The 14,772-nt window shown below is 38.8% G+C and overlaps 1 protein-coding gene across 4 annotated transcripts in view; it reads right to left on the reverse strand.

Moving 5' to 3' along the window:
- Stk25 (serine/threonine kinase 25) overlaps positions 1 to 14,772 on the reverse strand; it is a 41,923-nt gene that overhangs the window by 13,576 nt on the left and 13,575 nt on the right. Inside the window, exon 2 of one of the 4 annotated variants that reach the window (XM_085696248.2) lies at positions 1,100 to 1,207. The exons of the other annotated variants lie outside the window; for them this stretch is intronic. The gene's annotated coding sequence lies outside the window, so the exon portion shown is untranslated. The remainder of the gene's footprint in view (positions 1 to 1,099; positions 1,208 to 14,772) is intronic. 4 annotated transcript variants of the gene reach the window in all.

Raw genomic sequence — 14,772 nt, forward strand, 5'->3', positions numbered from 1 at the left:
TGCTTCTCCTGCCTCAGTTTCCCTATCTGTAAAAGGTGTAATCCTAGGGCCCTAGGACAAGATCGGGTGCTGGAAAGATGTCTGTGGTCCTAGTAAGGTGTCCCAAAGCTGGAAGATGCCCCTCATCCTGTGAAATTCGTCACGAGTGACCAGGTCAGCTGTGTCCACCTCTGCACAGTCTCCTAGTGTGCACAGGAGGGAGATTTGCCCCGTATCGTGTCCATTCTACTGACTCAACGCCTGTGAGGCTCCCTGCAAACCCACAGCTTCGCCCTGACTCTCCCACTGACAAAGGCGTTTTGTTTCTGCTCCCTGGTGGATTTTCTTTCTCTGCACCATCCTGGGGCCTTCTCAGATCTTGCATCCAAGACAGCATCTTGCATCTGATTCTGTTTCATCTCCAAACTTTACTACATGGTGATTAGGGTGTTCATGGTGTTACTCCCCTCTGCAGAAGAAAGTAGACTTCCTGCAAACACTGGGCCCCATAGAACCATGTCCTGCTAATGGGGGCAAAGATGTTTATTGCCCCTGAAAGAGACCATCTGTAGTGTGGCCTTCAGGATAGCCTGACAGTATGTCTCCCCTGTCTAGCCCTCCTATAGTGAAACCTGGCATTTGGCAAGTTCTACTCTGTTTTTTAAAGACTTATTTCTGGGCATATGTCTGTATGCTACATGTGAATGGTTACCCACCTGTTGCAAGATAATTTTTTTTTTGAGGCAAGGTTTCTCTGCAGCTTTGAAGCAAGATAATCTCTACATTGTGAAGATGTGTCTGCTTTACCTCGTCTGCCTAAGGCACCTACTGATTGGTTTAATAACAAGCTGAACAGTCAATAGCTAGGCAGGAGAGGATAGGTGGGTCTTTCTTGGAGAGAAAGGAACTCAGGGAAGAATTTGAAAGGCACCAGCTAGACAAGAAGGAAGTCGGATGTACAGTATTAAGGAGAGGTAACAATCCACAAAGCAGAACTCAGATTAATATACACGGGTTAATTTAAATTTTAAGAGCTACTTGGGAACAAGCCTAAGCCAAGGAAAGCTTTCATAATTAATAATATGTTTCCATGTTCGGGAAATGGCAACCAAAGAAAGACCTGTTACAACCACTAAGTCCTGAAAAGGGTGTTGGATCCTCAGGGGCTGGAGTTCCAGGGTGGATTGTCTGCTGACTGACGTGGATGCTGGGATCAAATTCTGGTTCTCTGAAAGAACAACAAAAGTTCTTAATGGTTGAGCCATCTCTCTAGGCTTTTGTATTTGTCTTTTAAGACAGGATCTCACCCTGTAGCCTAGGCTGACCTAAAACTCACTACATAGCCCATGCTGGCCTCAAATTTACAGCAATCCTGGCTCTGCCTCCCAAGCGGTGGGATTTTAAGCAGGTACCTTCACATTCAATGTGAAAAGCCCTATTCATGAGATTAAACTTTATGTCTTCTTATCACCTTGTTCTTGGATCAGACAGATAGCCAAGAGCTGTTGCTTGTATAGGAATACTTCTGTTGTGATTTGGCTCTGAAGCATTTCCCAAGAGCCTGGAGAGATTTTTTTCAACTCTTAAGAGCACTGCAGCCTCTTGCAGAGAACTCAGGTTCAATCCCCAGCATCTACATGGTGGTTGACAACCATCTGTCACTCCATTTCCAGGGGATCTGAATCCTTTTCTGGCCTCTGTGGGTACCAGGCACATAAGTGGTGCACGGACATACGTGGATGTGGAATGTCTTATTATATTTATAAAAGAATAAGATCATTGTGGCTTAGTTATTGCTGTGATGAAACACCATGACCAAAGCAACTTGGGGCAGAAAGGGTTTATTTGGCCAACGCTTCCATCCCACTGTTCATCATCACAGTAGGATGTGTACTCAGACAGGACAGGAACCTGGAGTCAGGAGCTGATGCAGAAGCCATGGAGGAAGGCTGCTTACTGTCTTGTTCTTCATTGCTTGCTCAGCTTACTTTCGCAGAGAATCCAGGATCAGCAGCCCAAGCATGGCACCACCCACAATGGGCTGGCCCCTCCCTCATCAGTCACTAATTAAGAAAATGCCTACATCCTGATCTTATGGAAGCATTTCTTCCTCTCAGATGACTTCGGTGTGTTTTGCGTTGACATAAGATTTACGCAGCACAACTGACCCCCTTGTCAGCCTGACACACAAACTGTAAAGCACAGCATTTTTTATCCCCAGGATTACACATTAATTTCGACATCATAATATAAAACATTTTACAAACTTAAAAAGTCTCACAGTCTTACAGTTTCAAACACCTAAAAAAAATTCAATCTTGGGGCTGGAGAGCTGGCTCAGTAGTTAAGAGCCTGTGTAATACCCATGCTGAACATGGAGAAGTCAAGCTGATGCCCACAAAGAACCTTTATTCACGTGGTCTACTGTCTTTAGGAAGGGACTTTTCAGGCTACCAAAAGAGAAAGGTCAAACCAGCCCAGCCACAACCTTTGGTCTACATTCCGTCCTGTCTGCACAATATGATAGTGCAATGGTGGCACAGGACTCGTGGGAGTTACAAATCACTGTCTGGCTTGACATCAGGCCCGCCTACTTCACAATGAAGCTCATATAGGAACTGCTTGGGTGACAAGAACCAGAGATATCATAGCGCAGAGACCTAGGGTAAAGCCAAACATGACTGCTCTAAAAAAAGTAACAATAAAATGACTACTAATAATATTCAGCTACACTCACAGATCAAGGCCTTATTCCACCAGCATAAGGGAGGCTTCATCCTGCAGCAGAGGGGAACCAATACAGAGACCCACGGCCAGATATCAGAGAGAGAGAGAGAGAGAGAGAGAGAGAGAGAGAGAGAGAGAGGGAGAGAGAGCCCACAGCCAGCCAGATATCATACACACACACACACACACACACACACACACACACACAGAGAGAGAGAGAGACAGAGAGAGAGAGAGACAGAGACAGAGAGAGAGAGAGAGAGAGAGAGAGAGAGAGAGAGAGAGAGAGAGGGAGAGCTTGGAACATGCAGCTCTAAGTGACGCCTCCAGCAAATTCTCCCCTCCCTGCTCAGGGAACCCCACAGAAGAGGAGGCAGAAGGAGTGTGGGAGACAGAAGGGATGGAGGACACCAGGAAAACAAGTTCCTTTGAATCAACTGAGAAAAACTCATATAAACTCACAGAGATTGACGCAGCATGCATAGGGCCTACACAGGTTTGCACCAGGTCCTCGCATATAGTCTTTAGTTTAATCATTTTATAAGACTCCTGAGTGTGTGGATGAGTGGGTCTCTGTTCTTGGGCCTCCTCTTGGAGATCTTTCCCTTCTGTTGGTTTTCCTTATCCAACTTGGATATGATGGTTTTTGCTTTATACTATCATATTTTATTTTGTTAAAAAAAATCTATTTTCACCAGGTGGTGGTGGTACACAACCTTAGTCCCAGTACTCTGGAGGCAGAGGCAGGCAAATCTCTGAATTCAAGACCAGCCTGGTATACATTGTGAGTTTCAGGACAGACAGGGCTACGTAGACAAACCCTGTCTTGAAAAGCAAAAAAAGAAAAAGAAAAAAAAACTATTTTCAATGAAATAAAAAAGGAAATAAAATATTTCAAGGAAATAAAAAAGAGCACTTGTTGCAAAGAACCTATGTTCAATTCCCAGCTCCCTCATGTAGGCTACACCTCCGTAAGCATAGACACACATGTGATCCATGTGGTGCACAGATGTCCATGAAGACAAAACACTCATACATGCGAAATAATAGGAATAAATCTAAAGATGTTTTTTAATTTAGCCTCTAGCCTCTTAGAATCCAAAATCTCTTTTATAATCAAAAGTCTCTCAACTGTGGGCTCCTATAACATAAAAAGATAAGTTAAATACTTTTTTGTTTCAAGAGAGAACCAGGGCACAGTCACAATCAGAACAAACCAAACTCCAACAGCATAATTCAGTCAATGTCCAACATCTGGGATTCACTCGTGGGTTTCTGGGCTCCTGCAAAGGGCCTGGGTCACTACTCTGACTCCTCCCTCTGCAGCACACACAGCTTGTTTCCTAGGCTCGGGCTGGTTCCACTCCACAGCTACTGATTTTCATGGTGATCATCCCATGGTACTAGCATCTCCACAATGCTGGGGTTTTCTGCTGTAGCTGGGGTGCATTTTCACTAATAGCCTCTCCTGGGCTCTCACAGTGCCGAGCCTCAGCTGCTCTCCATGATCCTGTTGTACCTTTCAAAATAGTCTTACTAGAAAAAGACAAGATCTCCTGAGCAAATTGGGAGCAAGGGAGTCTTGGGGGACGATTGAAGTGGGGAGGAGAGAGGCAGGAAGGGGAGCAGAGAAAAATGTAGAGCTCAATAAATATCAATAAAAAATGTCTAAAAAAATAGTCTTACATATGACCAAGTTTGACTACCAGCACAGGTACAGCCTTGGTCACTTCTGAACATAGCTTGCATGTGCTAACTCTGAGGAAACACTTCCCACAAGTTTTTGCCTCAATAATGTTGGTCTATTATTATTATTATTATTATTATTATTATTATTATTATTATTATTATTATTATTTATGTGTACAGTGTTCTGCCTGCATGTACACCTGCAGGCCAGAAGAGGGCGCCAGATCTCATTACAGATGGTCGTGAACCACCATGTGGTTGCTGTGAATTGAGCTCAGGACCTTTGGAAGAACAGTCAGTATTCTTACTTCTGAGCCATCTCTCCAGCCCCCTGCAGGTCTCAATCACCACGGATTTCTTAGCTCCAGCTGACCAGCATCAACTGAGCCGGCAAAGCAAAGGTTTCACTTCAGTAGTTCTGGCATCTTGTTAATCACGCCTCTTCAGACCCAACAGATCAGAACCATAGATTCTCAACTCAAAATAGCAAAGTTCCCTGGTAGTGTCATTAAGGGACTCACAAACTTCCTTCTGAAACTTCATAAACCAGGCCTCCAGAATGGCTTCTCTGCTTCCTCTGTATATATCAAAGATATATACATCAAAGGTATATATCAAAGATATATATATGTATATATATATATATATGATATACCAATATCTGACTCCCAAGTCCTTGTTAGTAATAGAGTGACTTAGATAAAAACATGTGGCACCCAACATGTGGCACAACATCATGCGAATGCTTCTGAAGTCACCACTCACTCTCACACACATACATACACATACATACACACACATATACATACACACTGCTGCGGTCACTCCTCGGACTCCTTGGGTGACTTCTCCCACCACCACAACCCACACCTTCTTTTGCTGCAGTTCCCCTGTGTCCACTCCCTGGGCCAAAGTCACATGCACCCACCTACAGAGCCTGCTCAGGCTTCTGCTGCTGCTAACCCTCCACATGGGCACACAGGACACTCCATTCCCACTTGGTCTGGCATACGTTGTAGCCATAGCTACAGCCACAAACCACAGGCTCTGTCCGCCAGGTAGCTCTGACACCTGCCATGCCCTTGGCTCCCACTGTGCCCTTGCTTGCTGCACCCCTTTCCCCCACACCCTCAGCACCAATTGAGCCTGGGCACCACTCCTCAACTGTGTCCCCTGGCGTCCTGACACCACCTTCACCCTCACTGCTGATGTGGACAAACTGAAAAGTCAGTGGATTTGATGAGCCATCTGGGAAATTCTTAATGAGAGAGATTATATCAAAAAATAAAAATCTTTTCCATATTAAGAATAGGAAATATCACAACACAGGGAGCTAGGATTCTGAATAGTGCAAGTAGAGAAGATTTGAAGAAGGGGAAAAATAGATGAAGTGATGTGGGATCCTGCTGTATATGTGTTGCTTTTATTGGTTGATGAATAAAGCTGTTTCAGCCAATGGCTTAGCAGAGCAAAACTAGGCGGGAAATCTGAACAGAGCTATATAGAAAGAGTAGGTGGAGTCAAGGATATGCCATGTAACTGCTGAAGGAGAAAGACGCTAGAACAGATCCACAGCCTTGTGGTGATACACAGATTAATAGAAATGGGTTAATTTAAGATATAAGAGCAAGCTAGAAAGACACCTAAGCTATTGGCCAAACAGTGTTGTAATTAATATAGTTTCTGTGTGATTATTTGGGTCTGAACAGTAGGGAGACAAAGAAAGCAGTCTGTGTTTACAAAATGGTGCCCAATGTGGGGCCTTGAGGGTTTCTCCTTCACCAAAGAAACTGCCAGACATTTTTCAGGACACAGAAGAAAACTGATGAATTCTGTCAATATAGACAATTAAGTCTTTTAAATTTCCTGCTTCATGAAAAATTCTGTCAGATACTATGGGCCTGTAGGCTGAAGATGGGTGCTCCAACATTACAAAAAAAACTTTGGTTGACTGTCCAGGAAGCGATATGTCTTTGTCAATTCTAGAACTTTGTAAGTTGCTTACAATGCACTTTCCTGTTTACCTAGGTAATATTATATCTTTCTGGGATCTTTAAAGAGTTAAAGTCAGATAGTTATAGTTTTCCTTAGTTATGATAAAAGATAAATCAGATATAAAACTTTAGACTCACAAAGATAGGATAGATGATAGCTTTCTTAATTTGCCAAATGTAAATGGACTAGATATTGTAACTGTAATTCTTGCTCGATAACTGTTTTGTATTTGTAATTATATTATGCTAAAGTTAAAGCCTTACTTTTAATTTAGACAGAAAAGGGGGGAGATGATGTGGGATGTCTCTCTGTATATGTGCTGCTTTTATTGGTTGGTGAATAAAACTGTTTGGGTCAATGACTTAGCAGAGCAAAGACAGGCGGGATCTCTGAGTTTGAGGCTAGTATGGTCTACAACGTGAGTTCAAGGATAGCCAAGACTACAAAGCAAAACCCTGTCTTGAAAAAGCAACATCAACACCAAAAATAAAACAGCAACAAAAAATTTATTTGATAATTGTGCCAAATATGAAAATTTGACTGATAAGAAACAAGCTTTAGAAGGATTTATTATCAATAAGATACAAGCTTTGAAAGACCTACTATTGAAAATAAGAAAAATATTGAGACACAGACAGAGGAATTTAGAGCAGAACCTACCACACCACTGCATGGTGAAACTGAAGAGGGGAGGCCCAAGGTTATTAGAAAAGCAAACTTAGTTAATCCAGTTACAATACAAGAATGACCAGCAGATCACAGGCACCCCCAAGGTCATAAGTTAAATTGAATCCTATAGAAGTATTAGATTTTAGGATATTTAAGGAAGTGGTCATTTCACATGGTATGCATTCACCCTGTGTGAAGCAGATGTAAAATTCACTGGCAACTCAGAAAAGAATTATCCCCCAAGACTGGAAAGATTTAGCTACAGCAATATTAGAGGCTGGTCTTCAGTTACAATGGAGAACATGGTGAAAAGAGGAAGCTAGGGCCATAGAAGAATGGGATAAGGCTGCTAGAGGTACTGATATTTCCCAAGATCATTTCCTGAGCAAAGGCCAATATGCTGATTTGCAAAAACTGTTTGGATTTGATGATCCCACCGTGGTTCTATGGTGTAGTATGGAGCGGGCTTGCTTGTTTGTCCCAGCCGCCCAGCTAGCTTAGCCCCAAAATAACCACACAGAAATTGTATTAATTAAATTACTGCTTGTCCATTAGCACTAACTTCTTATTGGCTAACTCTTACATATTAGTTTAACCCATCTCCATTAATCTGTGTATCACCACGTGACAGTGGCTTATTGGAGATTCTAACTGGCAGAGGATGCATGGCTTTTCTCTGACTCTCTCTTCTTCCTCCCAGTATTCAGTTCTGTTTTCCCTGCCTAACTAAGTTCTGACCTATCAAAAGGCCAAGGTAGTTTCTTTATTCATTAACCAATGAAAGCAACACATAAACAGAAGGACCCCCTATACCACTATGTTGTCTAACAGCTTTCAATACTTGGGACAAGGTTGACTTCAGTTGTGAATAGAACATTATTATATCCAGAAGTCAGATAAATATTAATTGAATCTTTAATTTTGAAAATGCTAATTCAGAAAGGATGATTAGGTCTTTAAAGGAAAGTAGATGAATGAACTAGAAATACAACTGATATTGAATCTCATGCTTATGATGACACTTATCTGGGAGAAGTGATTTCCAAATATTTAAAAAAATCAAAATGTTAGGTGTTTTAATTGTGGTGAGCAAGGTCATCTGAAAAGTTATTGTAGTCAGGGAGTTCCTAGAAACAATGTTTTTTTTTCTAAACATATTTCAAATAGATGACCCCACCTTTTGGAGTATGCAGAAGGTGTGGCAAAGGCCAGCATTGGACTAATGAAAGCAGATCAACAAGAGTCAGGCAAGGCAACTCTTTGCCATTTGGGAAATGCCTTGGGGAGCCTCCCACAGACCCCATTATCAAATTTGGTTCAATTATTCCCTGTCAGCATTGGAGAAACTCATCCAAAGAGCAGTTAACAAACTTAATACCTGTTGTTACAAACCACCACTCTGGAGGTGACAGAGACAGAACAACTTCTATAGATATAACCAAAAGTTCAGGAGAGACCGGAAAACAAGTATTTAGGAGAACTTCTATTAATGATCAAAGATCAAAGCTAAAAATATGAATAAATAGATAGACATGGGAGCAGATGTAAAAACAATTTCACCAAAATCTTGGCATCTAGATTGACCTCTTCAGTGGGTAAATATTTAGCTTCTAGGGATTGGAATTTTATCTCAGGTAAAGCAAAATACAAGATAGGTAGAGTGTATAGGGTCAGAAGGGCAGATAGGGAAATTAAAACCATATTTGGCTAACAGGCCAATAAATTTATGGGAATGTGATTTGTTTCAGCAATGAAAAACACAGGTTAGCATTCCTCCAATCTCAGAAACAAACCATAAAATAAAGTTTCTGAGAGAAATATTAAAACATATTATCAAGAACAGTCACAGATTGTTCAGGTTGTACATAATCAGGGCACAACCACTGTTGGTCCTTCAAAGGATCAACATCCCTACCTTTAGAATGTCTAAATGACAAACCTCTGTGGGTGGAACAAAGGCCTTTGACATCAGGAAAATTAGAACAGCTGGTACAGGAACAGCTAAATGCTCAACATATTGAATTGACCAGTCCTTGGAGTTCTCTTGTATTTGTTATTAAAAAGACATCTCAAAAATGGAGAATGGTAACAGATCTGAGAACTGTAAGTAAGGTGATCCAGCCAATGGGATCTTTACAGCCTGGAATTCCCTGGCCTCCTCTATTGCCTAAAGGATAGTCCATTATAGTGATTTATAGAAAGGACTGGTTTTTTTTTTTTGGCTATACCTTTACAAGAACAGGATAGAGAAAAAATTGCCTTCATGGTGCCAACTTTAAATAATTCCCAATCTGTTAAAAGTTACTATTAAAAGTTTTTTCACAAGGAATGTTAAACAGCTTCATTTTATGTCAATATTTTGTACAACCATTAGAAATAATTTGTAAGTGTCTTCAATCTATAGTTTATCATTATATGGATGATTCAAACACAGATACCTTAGAAAGAATGTTTTATTAAAGTAAAGAGAGTTTTACCATGTTGAGGATTACAATATGCTCTTGAAAAAAGTAGAGGAAATTATATTAATTACCTAGGATATAAGGTAACTTTACAAAAAATTCAACCACAACAAGTACAAATCAGGAGAGATCAATTATAAACTATGATTTTCAAAAACTGGTGTGAACTATTAACTGGCTATAGCCCATATTTGAATTAACGACTCAAGAACTAAGTATTTCAAACATTACAAGGTGATAAGGACTTAAATAGTCCAAGAAAATTATCATCTGAGGCTGAGAGAGAATTGACTCTGGTAGAAAAAAAATTACAGAATGTACATGTGGAATGCTTGGATCTAAAGCTTGACAATATTTTAGTTATTTTCCCTTATACTTACTCTCCCATGTGAATTCTTATGCAGAGAGAATATAATATCTTAGAATGTATATTTTAACCACACAAAGTACAAAAATTAAAGAGCTATGTAGAAAGAATTTCTGAATTGATTTGAAAAGAAAATCAAGACTTCCACAGTTAGCAGGAATAGACCCAGCAGAAACTGTGGAACTCTTTACTAATGCTGAAATTGCCTCATGATGAATGGAAAATGAACACTGACAAAGAGCTTGCAGTAATTTCTTGGGAGAGATTAGCAACACATATTCCAAAAGCAAGAGACTTCAGTTTATAAAATAAAATAATTGTATTCTTTCTCATATAATTAAGGGAACACCAATTTCTGTAGCCGTACATTCTATACTGATGCAAATAAAACAGAAAAGGTAAGGTATAAGTCAGAAAAATTACATAAAATGATTCAAATCCCTTACGATTCAGTTCAGAAGTCAGAACTATATGCTATTCTCATGGTATTATTAGATTTTCCAGAACCTCTTAATGAAGGTACTGATTCTCAATATGCAGAAAGAGTAGTCTTACATATTGAAACTACTGAATTTATTCCAGATGATACAGAATTAACGTTGGTATTTATTCAATTACAAGTAATAATCAGAAATGGAAACCATCCCTTGTATATAACACATATAGATCCCTTATGAGTCTTCCAGGCCCTCTAGCACAAGATAACGGATGAAAGTGCTCAGCTATTGGTAGCAAATGTGCTAGAATTTCCTAAAAAGCACCATGCTAAAAACAAAGGTTTGAAGAAAGATTTTTCTATCACTTGGCAACAAGCCAAAGAAATTATAAGGCCATGTACTACTGTTCTCTGTATAATCAAATTCTATTACCTGCAGGAAGTAACCCAAAAGGTACTCAAAGAAATTTGGCAAATGGATGTGTTTCATTTTGCAGAGTTTGGAAACTTCAAGTATGTGCACCACACCATAGATACATTGTCAGGATTTCAGTGGGCAACTGCTTTATGTTCTGAAAAGGCTGATTCTGAAATTATACATTTATTATAAATCATGGCCATTATGGGGATACCTGTACAAGCTAAGACTGACAATGCTCCAGCATATGGATCTAGTAAAATTAAACAGTTTTTTTGCATATTACAACATAAAACACATTACAGGTATACCACACAATCCTACAGGACAAGCAGTTATAGAAAGATCTAACTGCAATTTAAAAGATATGTTTAATAAACAGAAAATGGGGCTCAAGAGATGGCTTAGCACTTAAGCGCACCGGCTGCTCTTCCAGAGGTCCTGAGTTCAATTTCCAGCACCCACATGATGGCTCACAAATATCCATAATGAGATCTGGTTCCCTCTTCTGGCCTACAGGTATAAATGCAGACAGAATACTGTATACATAATAAATAAATAAATAAATCTTAAAAAAAACGAGAAAGGGGTAATAAAGACCTCCAGAGAAACTATATAATGTGTTATTAACTTTAAATAAGTCTATGTATTTTAAAGATATGTTAACCTCAGAATGAAAACCAGGATATGTGTTACATTGGTGAAGAGGTTTTTTCTTTGTTTCCAGAGGAAAATAAAAGTCATGGATAACTTCAAGATTGATAAAGATTAGACTCAAACAGGAGAGATTGCTTGATTAGGAGAGGTGATAATTCATCAAACAACTTGATCATTCAAATCTAAACTAATTTGCTATGGAATAATCCTTTTGTACACTATGACAATGTTCTGCACACATTGGTTTAATAAGGAGCCTATTAGCCAATAGCTAGGCAGAAAGAGGTTAGACGGAAGAGCTAGACTGAGAGAACACTGAGAAGAAGGAGGGCAGAGTTGCAAGCCAGACACATAGGAAGCATGAGATGAACATGCCATGCTGGAAAAAGGTACCATCATGTGGCAGAGTATAGATAAGAAATATGGGTTAATTTAAGTTGAAAGAGCTAGTTAGTAGCAAACCTAAACTATCAGCTGAGCCTTTATAATTAATCAAAAGTCTCTGTGTGATTATTTGGAAGCAGGTTGGTGGGACAGAAAAGTCTACCTACACTAACTTATAAGACTAATAAATGCCTTTCATTAGGTCAGGGATAAAAAAATAATTTTTATTATTAAAAGATAATACTGTTTCTGTTGCCAAAAACATGTGTCTTAACCAAGATAGAACTCACCCCCTAAAAGAGAATCCCCCTAAAGTTAGGTCAGGGCACGGATTTGTTTTTGTCTTTCCAGGAAAATAAAAGCATCCAACTAAGGAGTCTGAAGACCACTGAACAAGTGAGACATCTGAAGAAGGACGCATCATACAGAGAATAACATCCCAAGAAGAAGAAAAAATAAGAATACTTCACTTACAACAGGATAAAATTTTATAAATCTTCCCAAATATTTGTTTCTGCTACTCTCTACAGACATAAAAGGCAAATGCCCTTTTCTGGTCCCAATTCAATTAAAGATTAAAGCTGGCTTTGTAGTTGGAAGGTGGCACTCTCATCTCTACACCCAGGCAGGCTTGTTAAAGGAAAATCCAAAACCTCTGTCTCATGTCAGAAGAGCCACCTGGTATGGGGCAGAAGAAAACTAAAATTATGGCACTATTCTATTGCCACTAATCCCTTATCCTTTAGTTTCCATTTGATTCTTTAAAACTTTCTTAAGGTATAAATATTATTTCAAAATTTGTAAGACTAACACACACACACATACATATATAAACTTTCTGTTGTGATATTAATGGTCATATGGAATACTAAAAAATTTTAGAAATAAGCTTTATCTAGGCTTCCTGTGTGTGATTTCAGTCTAAAGCAGATACCTAGGAACTAAGTTTGTATACCCCAGAAATATCTCATAGATTGTGGTCCTTTAACATCTTGGAGATCTGCTGCATATGACATTTAAAATGTTAAAAAGTTTTCTGCAGTGAGCTGTGACCATTTCTGGTAGTGACCTTTGACTTCTCCAAGAAGTCCTCCAACGACAAATCCACCTTGATTGTAGTAATGGCACTGAGCTGACAAACACCACCCAAAGATAGCTTTGGACTATGAACTGCTCAGGACAACTTCAAAGTGGTTATCTAAGATGCTCTAGCCTCGTAAACTACTCCACCCAGGACTTCAAATAAATCCTCTACTTTCCCATCACACAGAGACTGAACAACAAATGATCCAGCTAGTTCTGCCAGGACTTGACCATTATCCCAATTTTCTCAGGGTCCCCTAAAGATGCTGTTGTCTCCCCAGACAATAGGAAGTAATTTTAAGAACATGACACCCACATTCCTGAGAGTTGGGGTAGGTGGTCTTGGTCATTTGATGAGTTATGGATGTTCGTCATTATTTAGGGAGGGCCAATTGCAAGTTGTTATTGATCATGGCCAGGGATGATCAAAGCAAAGGAGGTTAGACATAGGAATCTCTTTCTGAAAAGTATATAAAAAAGCATATAAAAAGGAATATAGGAATGATAGAATAAAGGGTTAATTATTGAATCTACTTTTAAACTAAAAATAACTACTAGTTTAAAATATTTTATATTGGTATGGGTTTTTGTATATTTGGTATATACAAATTTATGGTTGTTTTTGTTACAACAGACTATAAGTTATTTTACCTAACCAACTCATTTAAAATTATAATATAAAGTTCTAATTCTTGAAAGCTATTATTACAAACTGTCTATGATAATTAAAATGCAGGTGAATAGTTAGTCATTTATAACAATCAAACCTGTAGCCATGTTAGGTATATTTTCAAGGTTAAACAAATATATTTTAGATATGTAGGTGGTCTTTAAACACTCCAGAGATCTACAAAATATGACATTTAAGATGTTTTAATAACATAAGGCTTTTCATGACAGTGAGATATGTCTGTTCCTAACAGCACTAATCAACTTCAAAGAGGATGATGGGCATCAAAGAACCTCCATATGGAATTTGCTTACATTATGATAAGGTTAGCCACTGAGCAAGAAACTTCCTTTTCTTGACTGCTGACCATATGCTATCTAAATTGTATAAGCAGGACACACAGAAATTGACTGCTGAACTTTGCCAAGACAAGGTCAGATAGTCCTTCAAAATTCCTGCTTCATAGAAAAGTCTGTCAGCTAGTCTAGGCCTGTAAGTTGAAGATGGATGTCCCAATGTTGCAGAGGAATCTTGGGTGACTATCTAGGCAGCTAGATGTCTCTGTTTTTCTATAGTTTTGGAAGTTGTTTACTGCACACTTCCTCTTTACTCAGGTAATATTTTATCCTTATTTGGTCTCTGATGGGGTTGAAGACTAGATAGTTACATCATTTTCTTTGTTACAAAATTTAGAAAAAAAACTTACAAAAGAAATGTAAAGTATATAAGGCTAAGAGTTATAAAAGCTTAAGTTGTTCATTTAAGGAAATGTTTTAAGATCTAAAAGGATATTTTAGGATAGTAATAGAAGCTATGATAGAAAGTGGTTTAGGTATAAAACTTTGGATTCATCAAGATAGGACAGATAATAGAATATTTTCTCTGTATTTGCCAAATACAAATGAACTTGATATTATGAATATAATCTTATCTGATAATTGTTCTTATTATATGTAGTTTTCCTGTGTTAGAGATAAAACATTTCCTTTTTATTTAGACAATACCTGATTATTGATCTTATTGTATAGTTTTACTGTGTTAGAGTTTAAAGCTTTTCTTTTAATTAGACAAAACAGGAGAAATGTTGTGGGACATTTGAACAAACTGTGACAACCCAAGATTGTGTCAATACAGTTAACCTTAAAATAGGAGGCAGAGACAGTCACTAGTTGACAAAAAGTAGCCATAGAGAATATGGAGGACCCAGAATACAGATAGGAAGGAGTAGGGAGGAAC

Source organism: Myodes glareolus, chromosome 1 (genome assembly GCF_982192425.1).
Source record: "Myodes glareolus chromosome 1, mMyoGla1.1, whole genome shotgun sequence".
Taxonomy (NCBI): Eukaryota; Metazoa; Chordata; class Mammalia; order Rodentia; family Cricetidae; genus Myodes; species Myodes glareolus.